This window comes from Mus musculus, chromosome 10 (genome assembly GCF_000001635.26).
Source record: "Mus musculus strain C57BL/6J chromosome 10, GRCm38.p6 C57BL/6J".
Lineage (NCBI taxonomy): Eukaryota > Metazoa > Chordata > Mammalia > Rodentia > Muridae > Mus > Mus musculus.
This window is the reverse complement of record NC_000076.6, coordinates 25,086,635-25,103,540: the sequence shown is the minus strand read 5'-3', so window position 1 is coordinate 25,103,540 and position 16,906 is coordinate 25,086,635. Positions and strand designations below refer to the sequence as shown.

General features: G+C 42.8%; 1 long non-coding RNA gene across 1 annotated transcript in view; it reads right to left on the bottom strand.

Moving 5' to 3' along the window:
* Gm51762 overlaps nucleotides 1-15,885 on the bottom strand; it is a 41,745-nt gene extending 25,860 nt beyond the window's left edge. The window contains exon 1 of the long non-coding RNA XR_003948858.1: nucleotides 15,236-15,885. This is a non-coding gene — a long non-coding RNA (predicted gene, 51762). The remainder of the gene's footprint in view (nucleotides 1-15,235) is intronic.
* Between the last annotated feature and the right edge of the window lie 1,021 nt (nucleotides 15,886-16,906).

Below are 16,906 nucleotides of genomic sequence, written 5' to 3'. Positions count from 1 at the left end.
AAAAATATCATGGCAAAGATGGGTTATAAAGAAGGAAAAGGGTTAGGACATCAAGAACAGGGAAGGATAGAGCCCATCTCACCTAATGGAAACCAAGACAGACAGGGTCTGGGTTTTCCATAGCGGCCATTGGGGCAGCACGACCCATACCATGGAAAACAGGGGACCCAGTGTGGGTTCCTCAATGGCACCTATCCTCTGAAAAACTAGAAGCTGTGATTCAACTGGTAGAGGAACAATTAAAATTAGGCCATATTGAACCCTCTACCTCACCTTGGAATACTCCAATTTTTGTAATTAAGAAAAAGTCAGGAAAGTGGAGACTGCTCCATGACCTCAGAGCCATTAATGAGCAAATGAACTTATTTGGCCCAGTACAGAGGGGTCTCCCTGTACTTTCCGCCTTACCACGTGGCTGGAATTTAATTATTATAGATATTAAAGATTGTTTCTTTTCTATACCTTTGTGTCCAAGAGATAGGCCCAGATTTGCCTTTACCATCCCCTCTATTAATCACATGGAACCTGATAAGAGGTATCAATGGAAGGTCTTACCACAGGGAATGTCCAATAGTCCTACAATAATGTCGACATTTCCACTCCCAATGACGGTGATGTATAATGCTCAAGTATTCTCCTGCTTTTTTACCACTAACTAGGAACTGGGTTTGGCCTTAATTCAGACAACCTTGGCTCTGTCTGGACAGGTCCAGACGACTGACACCATTAACACTTTGTCAGCCTCAGTGACTACAGTCATAGATAAACAGGCCTCAGCTAATGTCAAGATACAGAGAGGTCTCATGCTGGTTAATCAACTCATAGATCTTGTCCAGATACAACTAGATGTATTATGACAAATAACTCAGCAGGGATGTGAACAAAAGTTTCCGGGATTGTGTGTTATTTCCATTCAGTATGTTAAATTTACTAGGGCAGCTAAATTGTCAAAAAGTCTTTTTCAGTATATGTTACAGAATTGGACGGCTGAATTTGAACAGATCCTTCGGGAATTGAGACTTCAGGTCAACTCCACGCGCTTGGACCTGTCCCTGACCAAAGGATTACCCAATTGGATCTCCTCAGCATTTTCTTTCTTTAAAAAATGGGTGGGATTAATATTATTTAGAGATACACTTTGCTGTGGATTAGTGTTGCTTCTTTGATTGGTCTGTAAGCTTAAGGCCCAAACTAGGAGAGACAAGGTGGTTATTGCCCAGGCGCTTGCAGGACTAGAACATGGAGCTTCCCCTGATATATCTATGCTTAGGCAATAGGTCGCTGGCCACTCAGCTCTTATATCCCACGAGGCTAGTCTCATTGCACGGGATAGAGTGAGTGTGCTTCAGCAGCCCGAGAGAGTTGCACGGCTAAGCACTGCAATGGAAAGGCTCTGCGGCATATATGAGCCTATTCTAGGGAGACATGTCATCTTTCATGAAGGTTCAGTGTCCTAGTTCCCTTCCCCCAGGCAAAACGACACGGGAGCAGGTCAGGGTTGCTCTGGGTAAAAGCCTGTGAGCCTAAGAGCTAATCCTGTACATGGCTCCTTTACCTACACACTGGGGATTTGACCTCTATCTCCACTCTCATTAATATGGGTGGCCTATTTGCTCTTATTAAAAGGAAAGGGGGAGATGTTGGGAGCCGCGCCCACATTCGCCGTTACAAGATGGCGCTGACAGCTGTGTTCTAAGTGGTAAACAAATAATCTGCGCATGTGCCGAGGGTGGTTCTTCACTCCATGTGCTCTGCCTTCCCCGTGACGTCAACTCGGCCGATGGGCTGCAGCCAATCAGGGAGTGACACGTCCTAGGCGAAGGAGAATTCTCTTTAATAGGGACGGGGTTTCGTTTTCTCTCTCTCTTGCTTCTTGCACTCTGGCTCCTGAAGATGTAAGCAATAAAGCTTTGCCGCAGAAGATTCTGGTCTGTGGTGTTCTTCCTGGCCGGGCGTGAGAACGCGTCTAATAACAGGACATCTTCTGGATATATGCCCAGGAGAGGTATTCCGGGATCCTCCGGTAGTACTATGTCCAATTTTCTGAGGAACCGCCAGACTGATTTCCAGAGTGGTTGTACAAGCTAGCAATCCCACCAACAATGGAGGAGTGTTCCTCTTTCTCCACATCCCCGCCAGCATCTGCTGTCACCTGAATTTTTTATCTTAGCCATTCTGACTGGAGTGAAGTGGAATCTCAGGGTTGTTTTGATTTGCATTTCCCTGATGATTAAGGATGTTGAACATTTTTTCAGGTGCTTCTCTGCCATTCGGTATTCCTCATGTGAGAATTCTTTGTTTGGAGCTGCTCCTTTTTAATGAAGGTATTGATGATTATAGACTTATTTCTGATTCCTACCTTCATTATTATATCCAATACATTTTGCATGTTGTATTTTTGTCTGAAAGTATTTCCTTGGGCTAGAGAGATGACTCTTTGGGTAAAATACTCACTATGTAATCAATTAGGACCCGAGTTCAGATCACAGCACCTACATAAAATGCCTGGCATGGTTGTGTGTACCTGTAACCACAGTACTTGGGGAGACAGAGGCAGGGGGATCACTGGGACCTGCTGCCTACCAGCCTAAGCGCCAAGTTCAGTGAGAGAATCTCTCTCAAGGGAATTAGGTAGAGAGTGATATAGTAATGCCTCCCATAGCCTCTTCTGCCCCACAGCTGTGCAGAGTTAAAGAATAAGAAATATACACATGCACACGTACACATATAATACACACACACACACACACACACACACACATTTTAAAAAAGATACACACACACATATATTTTTCTCTATTTACATTTCAAATGTTATCCCCTTTCCTGGTTTCCCCTCCGAAAACCCTCTATCCCCTCTCTTCTCCCTTGCTCAACAACCTACTCACTCCCATTTCCTGACCCTGGCATTCCCCTACACTGGTGCATAGAGCCTTCACAGGACCAAGGAAGGGCCTCTCCTCCCATTGATGACCAACAAGGCCATCCTTTGCTACATATGCAGCAGGAGCCACGAGTCCCTCCTTGTGTAATCTTTTGTTGGTGTTTTAGTCCTTGGGAGCTCAGGGGGTACTGATCGGTTTATATTGTTGCTCATCCTATGGGGCTGCAAACCTCTTCAGCTCCTTGGGTCCTTTCTCTAGCTTCTCCACTGGGGACCCTGTGCTCAGTCCAATGGTTGGCTGAGAGCATCCACCTCTATTTGTCAGGCACTGACAGAGCCTCTCAGGAGACAGCTATATCAGGCTTCTGTCAGCAAGTACTTATTGGCATACACAATAGTGTCTGGGTTTGGTGATTGTATATGGGATGGATCCACAGGTGTGGGTGGCCTTTCCTTCAGTCTCTGTTCCACACTTTGTCTCTGTAACTCCTTCCATGGGTATTTTGTGCCCACTTCTAAGAAAGACAGAAGTATCCACACTTTGGTCTTCCTTCTTTTTGAACTTCATATGGTCTGTGAATTGTATCTTGGATATTTTGAGATTCTGGGCTAATATCCATTTGTCAATGAGTGCTTACCACTATTTTAAAGAATATCTTGTTTCTTTTCAACCCACTTCTTAAGTTCTCCCCATACTGATTTAAAGTTTTATTTAATTGTAGTTGGAAACTATAACTGGCATGATTTTATTCTTGGTAAGCTTGAAAGGCGTGTTTTGTGATGGAGAGGTAACCTATCTTTGAGCATGCATGAAAAGGGCGTATTCTGTTGCTGATGGTGGAATACTCTTCATGTCTGGAATGTCTGTATAATCTATGGTGACACACAAATCCACCATTTCCTTTATAATTTCTGTCTTGATGTATTTAGGTGCTCTAATGTGTGATGTATATATAATTATTTTATCTCCTATTGAATTAACCCCTGTATCATTACATAATGATTCTATTTATTGAAAAAGTTTTTGGCTTAAAATAAACCATTTTCTCATATTAACATAACTTCCTCTGCACTCTTTTGGCTGCTACATATCAGAAATATCTTTTTTTTTTTTAATCTACTTTGGTTGGCTCAGGCAATTATAGTAAATTGCCTTAAACTATGTAACTTATAAATAACACAACTTATGCTTTAGTCCACAAAACTAGAAATTTAACGTTGGGATTCTGATAGAGAACTTCTTGGTTACAGATTTTCAGTTTCTGGAAACAGTCACAGGGCAGAAGGAAAGAAAGCAATCTTGGGACTCTTATAAAGGTTGGAATCCAAGTGATGAAGACACGATTCTCAGGAACACATCTAAGCTACATTGCACCCTGATGATCTTACCTCCTACTTATATGACATTAGTGGGTAGGATTTCAACACGTGAATTGATGGGGAGAGGAACACACATGTTCTGCCCCTAGCACCTTTCTTCACTTATAACCTATGTGTGATTTTAATTCTGGAATGAACCAACTGTTGATGGCACATAATTGGATCTTGTCTTGAAAGTCCATATAGCTATTTTGTCTGTGATTGGAAAACTTAATCCATTTCCCTTTAATTATTGATAAGCAAGATCTTATGAGTGCTATTTAAATTGTTTTACGCCTGTCTTTTGTCTTTTGCTCTGTCTCTCTGCCTTTGCACTTTGTTGACTTTTTTGTGGTGATAAGCTTTCATTTCCTCCCTCTCTTATCTCCATCTTTTATGGGCAATTTTCTTCGTGGCTACCATGAGGCATATAGAAAACACATAGTAACCACAGCAGCATCAATTGTAGCTGACAACTTAATTGCATACAACATGGTACACGTTTATTTCCCTGCCATCTTTTATGTTCTTGATTCACACCTTTCATAGGCTTACACTGTTCATCTATTAAAGGCATTTATACTTGTATTTAGGCTGTTTTACTTTCTGCAAGAATAAAGAGTGATTGGTATATGGTAGTCCACATTGTTATAATCTCCATCTATGCACAATATTTTGGCGAATTTTACACTTTTATATTCTCATGTGAATATGAAATGTTTGGTATTCTTTCATTTCTGCTCAGATACTTCAACCTAGGATGCCATATAAGACAGGCCCTTCAGCTTCTGTCTGTCTGAAGAAGTCATTATCTCTCCATTATATCTGAAGGGCAGTTTTGCTCAATATAGAATTCTCTTTGATGGCATGTTTTCTCTCCCCACTAGCCCCTGCTTTAAGTACTTTGACTGTATCCTCTCGATTATTCATGGCCTGCCAAGCTTCCAGTGAGCATTATTAAAAGTCCTTAGATGATTCCCGTCCTTTTAACTTTTTTTTTCAGTGTCCAAAATTCTGTCTTTGTCTTTTGGCACTTCATTGTTTATTTTGAGAATTCCTTAGAATTCTCTGGATGCCAGTTTTCCTCCCTAGACTTAGGAAACTTTGAGTCGTTGTTTCTTTATATAGTTTTTCCCCCCTCTTTACTTTCCCTGTTTTGCTTGGTGATGTTCTAAAAGTTCCTCGGGTCTTTCTACACTATTTCTCCTCAGAGCAACTCCTGTTAACATCTCTTTGAATTACTAATTCTTTTGTTAAATTGTGTGTGTGTGTGTGTGTGTGTGTTTGTGTGTGTGTGTGTGTATGTGTGTGTGTGTGTGTTTGTGTGTGTGTGTGTTTGTGTGTGTGTTTTTGTGTGTGTGTGTGTGTATGTGTGTGTGTGTGTGTTTGTGTGTGTGTTTTGTGTGTGTGTGTGTATGTGTGTGTGTGTGAATGCCATGTCTGTGCAGGTGCCTGCAGAGGCTAGAAAAGCCCGTGGAGCTAGAGTTACAGATGGTCCTGAATAGCAGCCGTGGAAGCTCAGAACCAGACTCTTGTCTTCTGGAAGAACAGCAAGTGTTCTAACTTGTGGGTCATCCCTCCAGCTCCAGAATTGTTGATTCTTTCTTCTTGGTAAAGCCTGCTATTGAATCCCTTTCATGAAAATTTCAGGTAGGTTTTTTTTTTAACCTTTTTACTTAACTTAAGGTTCTATCATAACCTTAAGCTCTGAGATTTCTGAGTTAGTCATATTATCCAAGCTCCAAAATGTCTGTTTGGTTCTTTGTAATCATTTTTGTCCCTTTCTTACATCTTAAGTTTTGCCTCATTTTCTTTCTTTTTTTTTTTTAATATCTCTATTCTTTTGTGGCTCGCTGAGTTTCCTTAAGATAATTATTTTAAGTTATTTACCAGGCAAATGACAGAGCTTGGTATGTGTGTGTGGGGCGGGGGTTGGATTTGAGACTTTGTGCCATGTCTCCTTGCTTCTTTGCTTTACATCACTTTCAGCTCTTTATGGCCTGGAATCGGCAGAGAGACTCGCCAGCATGCTGGTGGAGATTCTAGAAGGCTGGCAGGCCAGCATGAATGTGTCTTCTCCGCACTTGTAAAGACATCTGTCTAGAAGATTAGCGGTTGCATGAACCTGTAATTTGATTCGATTTTTGGTGTTTGCCTTGTGTGCTATGAACTAGGGTGTTGAAGGAGCACCCCCCCACCCCACCCCCCTTTTCCTGCGGAGAAAACCAAAGGAGTTACATGAGTACTTCCAACATCACAGAGCTGTACCGGGCTTGGCAAGCCTCCCATTTTTTTGTTTCATTCTTAACAGCCCCTCAGGTGTCAAAATTGTTCTATCTGCTCCATGTCAAACAAGATTGGGACTGGCTCCTCCTACAGTGCACTGAAAGACCAGGGGCATTGAATATGCGGTCTCCTCTCCTCTCTGCTTTTGAGTGAGAAGCTGTAGACTTGGGCAGAAACCCTTGCAGCTTGGGGAAGGGGACGGCATCAGTGAAGTGAGACTTCTCCTGTCCCTGATCTCAGTGAAGCTGTCCTCCACTTTGTCTTTTCGTCGAGTATGCTTTACCTCCAGCAGCAGGTTCTGCTCCTGACACAAAGGTGGTCGTGACCACACTGGTGTTACATCAGTGTTCCTGTGTGGACTGAGGATTAAGACTTCATGTTCTTCATCTTGGTGACTAATATCTTGGCTTATTCCAGAGGGTCGGTGATTACATGAATCCCTAAGGAATTTCAAAGTACTTGTGGCAATTATTGTCAGTGACAAGATGTCCTATTGAAGATCACACTTTATCCATTCCTTAATTTTATCACTTAAGAAAAGACACATAAAAGCACGTATTTCCCTCCATTGCTTTGTTTCTAAAGATGACTTTGACTTTGGTACATTGAGAACACACAGTGGCTCCTAAGCCAGAAATGTTTTAGAATATAATGTGAAATTAGGCTGAAATAATCACTGTCTGTTCCTAATCGTGGAATTAGAAAGGACTCAGGGCCATTTAATAACAGCAGGGGAAACTGCCACTGGATTCAGGCTGCTGAGACAGGCACCTGCAGAGAGTAGATGGATTTCACCAAGCTTTCAAGAAAGTACAGGAAAAATAATTTGCCATCCTTTGTCTTCTGACAAGATGAGAGAAACCAGTGAAAAGAAGTGAGAATAGAGAGAGAGGGAGGGGGAGGAGAAGGAGGAGGGGAAGGGGGAGGGGAAGGGGAGGGGGAGGGGAGAGATTTAGAAGGTGAGGCAGTAAGGTTGATGACCATGCCCATCAGAACAGTTGGAAAGAAGTAAGACTTGTAGATACAGTAGGCTAGGCACGGTGGTGCAGGCCAGCAGAGTAGGAACTCAGGAAATTGAGGCAGTATGATTAGAGGTTCCAGGCCAACCTGGGTCACAGAGTAAGTCTGTGCCCCAAACCCCCAAAAAAAGAAAGAAAAGAAAAATGAAGCCGAACCAAGTCTCCAGGCCTTGATAGTTATTGAACTGTTTAATTGATAGTAGTCAGATGTTCAACAGTGGGGAAACCCTTTGGTTTCCATAGAATAGACATATTATTCTCTAGTTACCTTCCTAAATACTACTAAACATCTTAGGAGTTATGTGTAAGTCAAATGTATGGGACTTGGAAAGTTGGGAAGAGAGAGAAATGTTGCACGAGGTCCCCTGGCACCAGGAAGCTGACCCGAGACGAGGAGCTAGAAACAACAGAGCCCACACACACAATTTCTCAAGAAAACCTGTTCCTTCTAGTCAAACAATCTAGCAAGGAGCGGCCCAGCTCTGTTAGGCTTTTTCTTTTTTAATTAAATGTGTTAATGGACAGAATACTTGCACATTTTTATGAGATGCAATGTATTTCGACTTTTTTGGGGTCATTTTAAGTACAGTTTTATTAGTCTAGGCCAGCCTCAAACTCTCCATGTGCTGAAGATGTCCTCGAAGGATTGGACATGTGTGGAGACATGTGTCACCACATTTAGTTATATGGGTCCTGGGATTTCATGTGTGTTTGACAAGCACCCTAACAGCTGAACCCTGGTTCTAGCAAGGTAAAGTATATGTTGATGGATGCAAACAATGTTTTAATTGGTGGTGTGCTGCCATAACAGAATACAACAGACTGAGCACGTTATGAGCAATACACATTTCCTTGGTTCCCATTCTGAGGCTGGAAATTTCAGTTTCGAGTGGCTTCATCCGCCAAGGACACTTTCGTGTGTCACCACATGGCAGAAGATACCATGTGGTGAGTGCACTCATATATAAGAAAGGGAAAGGGGCCAAATTCATGCCTCGATGGAGAACCCACACCATGATAGTGAACCTGCCCCTGTAATAATGATATGAATGAATTCTTGAGGCCATAGGCTTATGACCTAATCATCCTTGGAAGGCCTCACCTCTCAATACTGTTGAGTTGAAAATTAAGTTTCCGATCTATGAACATTTGGAGATACACGATCATAGCATTAGCAAGATGGATAAAGTTTAAGTAATGGCTAATCCAGCCTATCACCATGGGAATAACTGAAGCTACAACCCTACTGACACCAGCAAAGGCAGAGTCAGGGCATCTTTCCATCGCTGTCAAGCTAAGGTGTGTGTCTGTAGATGTAGTCCACATGTGTTTCCTATGCTTTTCTCTTTGGCCCCTTGTTTGTTTTTGCATAGTCCAATTATTTGTTTGTTTGTTGACTTATTTTATTATTATTTCTTAGATGCCTGGGTGGTGTTGTTATTGTTTTTCCTAAGGGGATAGAAAAGGTGTGGATCCAAAGGAGGAGGGAAGCGGAGAGGACTTGGGAGGATTTGGGGGAGGGGAAATTGTATTCAAAATATATTGTATGGAAAACATCTATTTAAAATAAAAGAAAATAGTGAACGAACTAATTTGCACATCAATTCTCCACACACGACCTTTAACTAAGATCCTTGTATGTAATTACACAGAAATAATTTCTGCATTTAGAAACATTTTTTAAAAGTTGGCTGTTAAATATTCAATTTCCTCTCCTGAGTAATGTGCTTACAATTAATGCTAACTAAGGAAGCAAGAGTGATTTATACACTAGTATACTCACTGAAGTATTATTCAATCATGACAAACCAGATGTAACTCTACTCTGGCAAATTGTATTGAATAATTTTGATCATATTTTTGGAAATAGCACTATTATGAATATTATTTCAAACACGGTTTAAACAATATTGAAAAATTTTATAATATTACATGAAAAGAAGAAATGTTTATAGGACATATCATTTGCTCCTAATTTTGGGACCAAAATATAGTAATTTTCTCTTAAAGAACTGAACATGGTAGATCAAATTGTTCAATAATTTTTTTCTACATAAAATTAAGCACATTACTATTTTTTTTTAACTTCAAAAGACTGATGTTATCCTTTTTCTAGTTAGGAAAATGAGTGATTTTTAGAAAATGTGGTAAGTAGTCATGTGCTTGGAAATTAATTTTTTCTGGCTCTTTTTCTGAGTTTTATGCTCTTCTACTTTTAGTGCTGTCCCTGGTTCAATGGCTAACACCAATCAGAGGGATTTACTCTAGGATCTATGGATTTGTTTAATTCCTCAACTTCCTTAGTTAGGGTTTCCGTTGCTGCAAACAGACACAATGACCAAGGCAACACATATAAAGGACATTTAACTGAGGCGAGCTTACAGGTTTAAAGGTTCTGTCTATTATCATCAAGGCGGGAACATAGCAGCATCCCAGGTAGGCATGGTGCAGGAGGAACTGAGAGTTCTGCATCTTGATCTGACAGCAGCCAGAAGAAAAGTGATTCTTCAAAGCCCACCCCCACAGTGACACACTTCCTCTAACAAGACCACACCTCCTAACAGTACCATTTCCTATGGACCAAGAATATTCAAACCACCACATGATATAAAAACATACTTAAAATAATTTTATTTTAAAATCATTTTAATCTGGCCAAAAAACATTTATGAGTGATGTGAAACCAAAAGAACCCAGGACACAGAAGTCGGACATGTTATCTCTTCATCCAACAGGCTTAAGATTTATGTGGGAAGACAATGAGATTGTCACAGTGATTCATAAATTTAATGTTGATTTTCCAGGTTAGTCTATGACTTTTGTGTGAAAGGTGGAAAAGAAACGAACAAAAGTCAACTGAGAATAAGAGATTTCTGCAATGCCACAGGAGTGATTAAGAGGAAAGACCCAGGTCTTCCACTGAACTTTGAAAATGTAGAGTGATACACAAAATCCCAGAGAAGCCAAAATTACCCTTTATTAAAAAGTTTCAAAAGAAGTGGGGAGACTCAATGACTATCCTGTGCATGTGACTATTTCAGCAGGCAATGGACCTGTGTGGCCTTCAGTCACCAAGAACACCCTCATCCATGCCATAGGATATGGTTACATCCCATCCATGCCATAGGATATGGTTACATCCCACCCATCCCATAGGATATGGTTACATCCCATCCACCCCATAGGATATGGTTACATCCCACCCATGCCATAGGATATAATTACATCCCATCCACCCCATAGGATATGGTTACATCCCATCCATGCCATAGGATATGGTTACATCCCATCCACCCCATAGGATATGGTTACACCCCATCCATGCCATAGGATATGGTTACATCCCACCCATCCCATAGGATATGGTTACATCCCATCCACCCCATAGGATATGGTTACATCCCACCCATGCCATAGGATATAATTACATCCCATCCACCCCATAGGATATGGTTACATCCCATCCATGCCATAGGATATGGTTACATCCCATCCACCCCATAGGATATGGTTACACCCCATCCATGCCATAGGATATGGTTACATCCCACCCATCCCATAGGATATGGTTACATCCCATCCGCCCCATAGGATATGGTTACATCCCATCCATGCCATAGGACATGGTTACATCCCATCCACCCCATAGGATATGGTTACACCCCATCCATGCCATAGGATATGGTTACATCCCACCCATCCCATAGGATATGGTTACATCCCATCCACCCCATAGGATATGGTTACATCCCATCCACCCCATAGGATATGGTTACATCCCATCCACCCCATAGGATATGGTTACATCCCATCCACCCCATAGGATATGGTTACATCCCATCCACCCCATAGGATATGGTTACATCCCATCCACCCCATAGGATATGGTTACATCCCATCCACCCCATAGGATATGGTTACATCCCATCCACCCCATAGGATATTGTTACATCCCATCCATGCCATAGGATATGGTTACATCCCATCCACCCCATAGAATATGGTTATATCCCATCCACCCCATAGGATATGGTTACATCCCATCCATGCCATAGGATATGGTTACATCCCATCCATGCCATAGGATATGGTTACATCCCATTCACCCCATAGGATATGGTTATATTCCATCCACCCCATAGGATATGGTTACATCCCATCCATGCCATAGGATATGGTTACATCCCATCCACCCCATAGGATATTGTTACATCCCATCCATGCCATAGGATATGGTTACATCCCATCCACCCCATAGGATATGGTTATATCCCATCCACCCCATAGGATATGGTTACATCCCATCCATGCCATAGGATATGGTTACATCCCACCCATCCCATAGGATATGGTTACATCCCACCCATCCCATAGGATATGGTTACATCCCATCCACCCCATAGGATATGGTTACATCCCAGATGCCAGGCACAAACTTTTCACAGGTACAAAGCTTTTTACAGGGGCAAACGTTAAATCTTTAATGGGGCATGAAATAGTCAATACTTTTAAGTGATAGAAACTTAAGAGGTAGAAACTAAATCGTAATAAAGTAAAGAAACAGGAGGAACTTGCTGATTTATGTCTGAGAGGGGCCGGGAAAGCTGCCTTTAAGAATGGTGGGTTTAGGGATAGAGAGATGGCTCAGAAGGTAAGCGCAAGAGAGGATCTGAATATAATCTCCAGCACCAAAGGGATCTGCAACCCTATAGGTGGAACAACAATATGAACTAACCAGTACCCGGGAGCTCTTGTCTTTAGCTGCATATGTATCAAAAGATGGCCTAGTCGGCCATCACTGCAAAGAGAGGCCCATTGGACTTGCAAACTTTATATGCCGCAGTACAGGGGAACGCCAGGGCCAAAAAGGGGGAGTGGGTGGGTAGGGGATTGGGGGGGTGGGTATGGGGGACCTTTGGGATAGCATTGAAAATGTAAATGAGGAAAATACCTAATAAAAAAAATAATCTCCAGCACCCACATGGCCATTCAAAACCACCTGTAACTCCATTTCTCGATGATCTGACACCTCCAGCGGGTACCAGGCACATAAGGGGTAAACAGATATACATGCAACCGAAACACCCATACACATAACAGAACTTTAAAACATGATGTTCTGATGAGCTCTGGGTTCTGGGCTTTGACTCTGCTTTTCTGTCTGGGCTTATCTATGTGTGTCTTTGTTTGTTGGGCAGACGTTCCCAGGTGTTTGGGAACTTGGCTGCAGACGGCAAAGACACACTGCTTAGGACTCATTGGAGATATTTCTGTGGAATGCTTTAGCAGAACAGTCTTTGGGAAGATGGCTATTTGTCCATGACCAGTTGATATTGAAAGAGAATCTGACTTTGTGGAGAATTAGCCTTTTCTAACCACATAGACTCTCCTTTCTAAAAAGTGTCCTTTTGACAGGAGAAGGAGCAGGGAAAGGAGGAGTCTTGTGTGGTTTCTAGTATAGAGATGTGGCAATGAGATCAGTGTTAACCAGGAAACAAGGCTGATAAATACAGGAGGGAAAGGCAAAACATGGGCATGCTAGCCGGGCTTTGTGGAGCAAGAGGGTCATCAACTCTAGTATGTCATCAACATAATAGGGTAGTGCAAAATTCTGCTTAAAAAATAATAGACTAAATAGGCTAATTGCAAAGTAGACCTCATTTCAGGAAAAATGCATCCTCTGCTTAACAGAGACTCATTTTTTTTAAATGGCAATTGCTTCTAGTGTAATTGCAATGACTGCAAATCCAACTTGCAGCTATTAGGAATGAAATAATCCTTCCTGAGCAAACACTTGGACTGAAGTCTGGAGGGCAAAGTTGCAGGAGTAATATCCCTTCAGATTAGAAACTAATCATTCATACACAGCCATCAGAAATTTTAATTAGGCAGCACAATTTCTGCAAACAGAGAAAGAAAAACAGTCCTGCAGATCTCAGCAACACCTGTACATTGACGGTGAGCATTCTCAACTTCGGTGGGGTGTGTGCAGAATTTAGCAAGCGTTGATTCCTTCCAATGCCTGCATCAAGCTTCTACACTGTCATATATTAACTTGATTAATCTTCAAAGCAGGCATTATCACACTCCTCTACTTCTGGTAGATAAGAAAACAGGCACAGGGAGGCCACACAGCTAAAGAGAGAATGCGCACCCTTCTGCACTTGGCCTCAGAAGTTCCAAAGTTAGAGAACTAAATTAGAATCCTGTCTCCACAACCTGCTTGCTACACACACACACACACACACACACACACACACACATACTCTCTCACATACTTGCATACATACACACTCACACACATGCACTCATAACTCACACATTCACAGGTACTCACACACACACATACACACTCACACACTTGCATACATACACACTCCCACAGCTCACACATACATACTCATACTCTCACACATACATGCTCATACTCTCACACACACACTCACTCACAAACACACACACACATATGCATTCATACATACACACCCTCACAGGCACTCACACTCACACACATACATAAATGCTCACACACATGCACTCACACACACTCACACTCTCACACACAACTCACACATACATGCTGTGCTCGTACTCTCACACACAAACTCACACTCGATTACTCACACTTCAGTCACATTTTACCTCTTCTTCACTAGATGTAAAAGTGTGACAGTCATGCTCAGTATTAGTTTGCGTTGTTGTGACACAATCCTTGACACAAGCATCTGGTTGTGTCGACACTGGGCTCACAGGGATGCAGAACAACATGGTGCATAAGGCACAAGCTGTTCACTCTGTGACACACTGGAAGCAGGGAGGGAAAGACAAGAAAGTCCAGGGAAAGATATACAACCTCCAGTGAACTTCTTCCTCTGACTTGGTCCTGTCTCCTACTTTTTCCACCTCGCAATATGGCCATTATGTGGATCCATTTGGGATTAATATATAGATAAAATTGAGAGACCAGATCTGAGTTCAAACTCTTAGAGAACCTGACCTAAGGTTGAACTCAAGTTAACTAATAGGCCAGTACTCAGCACCAGTTTCCAGGCTACCCCCCCCCCAACAAAACCTGTGACTAGCACCAGTTTCCAGGATACCCACCCCCCCAACAAATATACACCTCCAGGTTACAAGACTTGTCCCTGGCACTTCACTTCCTGATAACCACCAATCAGGAGGAAAACAGAAATTAAGTTTATGGCTTGATTTCCAGCACCAGCCAATTACGTTAAAGACCATAATGGCCACTCAATCAGACATGTACCAGGCTAGATACCCCCTTCTTGCCTCTATTAAGGCTTGCAAGCTCAGGGCTCCACCTTCCTGCTGTGTCAGGGTTGATGGAGAGCCCAAGCTTGAGCTCTTTTGAATAAAGAGACCCTAATATGATTGCATGGGAATTGGCTTCTTGGTGGTCTTTTCATGAATGTATCGAGGCACAAGATCAGAGCCCTTATGATTCAATCATTTTTTAATCTATTGATTACTGTGCTTCCAATATGTAGGCCCAGGGGACATTCCATAATAAGTTATAAGATACATTACCAGGTGTTTCTCACTGTAGATCCCTTTATAGCCTCTCTCCTTCACTCTGGATGTCAGTAGGCTCAGCCCTTTGAGAATGGGGTCAAAGAAAGGGGACCACAGCCATCTCTCTCCTTTGGCACAATTGAGAAGTTCTTACCTATAGGAGGGGGTGGTGCATAGTCTGCCCCTTGTAGCTTGAGTGATGGAAAATAGGATGACATTGAGGCAAGGGTCAGAAGCAGGGTTCTAGTTTTCTCCTGTCTTCTCAGGCACAGATTCAAAGGGAAGGGATAAGGGTCAGCTTGCTGCATCAGGATCTCGGCTTCTTCTCCTGCCCAGACACCGGAGAAAGTCCACAAGCAGGCTGCTCCCACTTGTGATGAGGAGTTACATCATAAAGGCCTGCTGTACAGCATGAATTACAGACAGGAGCCTGAATTTTCACCCCAAACTCCTCGGCTGCCGATGGTGGGGTGTGTGAGGCTTGTCTGGGAATTTCTGAATGTCTCATTAGCCAAAAGCTTCTGCTAAACAGAGGAGCCCAGAAGGTCCCTGAGACCACACTGGGAGGCTTGGCTGTGGAGGTCTGTAAGCCTAACTGACAGCTTTGTACCCATCACCGTGACCTTACCTTCCAGTTTTATAAATGAATTCAACAGTTGAGATTCTCTTTTTTACAAATTTATTTTGCATCTATTATCTGTTCACTCTCAAAGCAAATAATTCCATACTGTTACTCTGAGGTGTGAACTAAATACGGGCTACATGCTAGCTTATAAGCAATAGAGAGAACATGTTCTTTGATTTATTTATTCATTTATGTTTTTACTTTTTAAGTTTTTAAACTGGTGGGTTTTTATTTCCCTTTTTTTTTCCTGTTTTCTATTTTTTTGAACTTTTAAAAAAATTGATCTTTGTGTGTGTGAAATTCACATCATGTATGCCGATCCTACTTCATGCTTGCAACCTCCCCCTAAAGAAAACAAAACAATATTTCTCTGTGGAAGCTACAGTGTGTCCCAGTGTGTCATACAGTATACCCTTTTGCCCAAACAGCTCTACTTGCAAACGCTCATCGCAGTTGGTCTGGTTCAAGGCCTCTGGCTTCTGCTACACTTTCAATACAGGATCCTCACTGGGACTCCTCTGGGATATCCTGCTGTTGCCCTGTGTCAAGAAGATCTTGTAGCTTTGGTTCTGCAGAACAAGCCCCTTCACACACTCCAGAAGTTCACAGATGCTGTAGATGACAGGCTGGCTCCACTCAAAGTCCTGGATCTGGGCCTGGGTGGTAGCTGAGTTGGCCAGCCTGCTAGCTGTTTTGTACCAACACCACCAAGGCCAGCTCTCCATTTTTGCCCAGTCAAGTGGCAGGGCAGCTCAGCTGTCAAGGAGCCGGACAGGCTCTCACAGAAGCATGCCATTGGGGTCAACTCTCCCACATGGCTCCAGCAAGGGGCGGGGTCAGCTCACCAGCTCACCTGACTGCCTTAGCCAGTAAGGGGCGGGACCAGTTCTCCCATTGTCAAGTCTTCAGGACTAGTTTACCTGTGCCCCGTTCCCCTCCAGGGCCAGCTCTCCCAAGCTGCCCAGGTGTGGGGTAGGACCAGCTTTCTTGCCTGTCATAGGAAGTGTGTGAGTGTGTGTGCGCGCGTGCGCGTGCGCCTGCGCCTGCGCGTGCGTGTGATCTCTCCCACACCCACATTGCACGGCGGGCGAGAGGCAAGGCCAGCCTCTCATGTTCATATCCTCAGGGCCAGCTCACCTGCACTTCTGCCACCAGGGCCAACTCTACTGTGCTGCCCAGGTAAGGTGCATTGACCAGTCA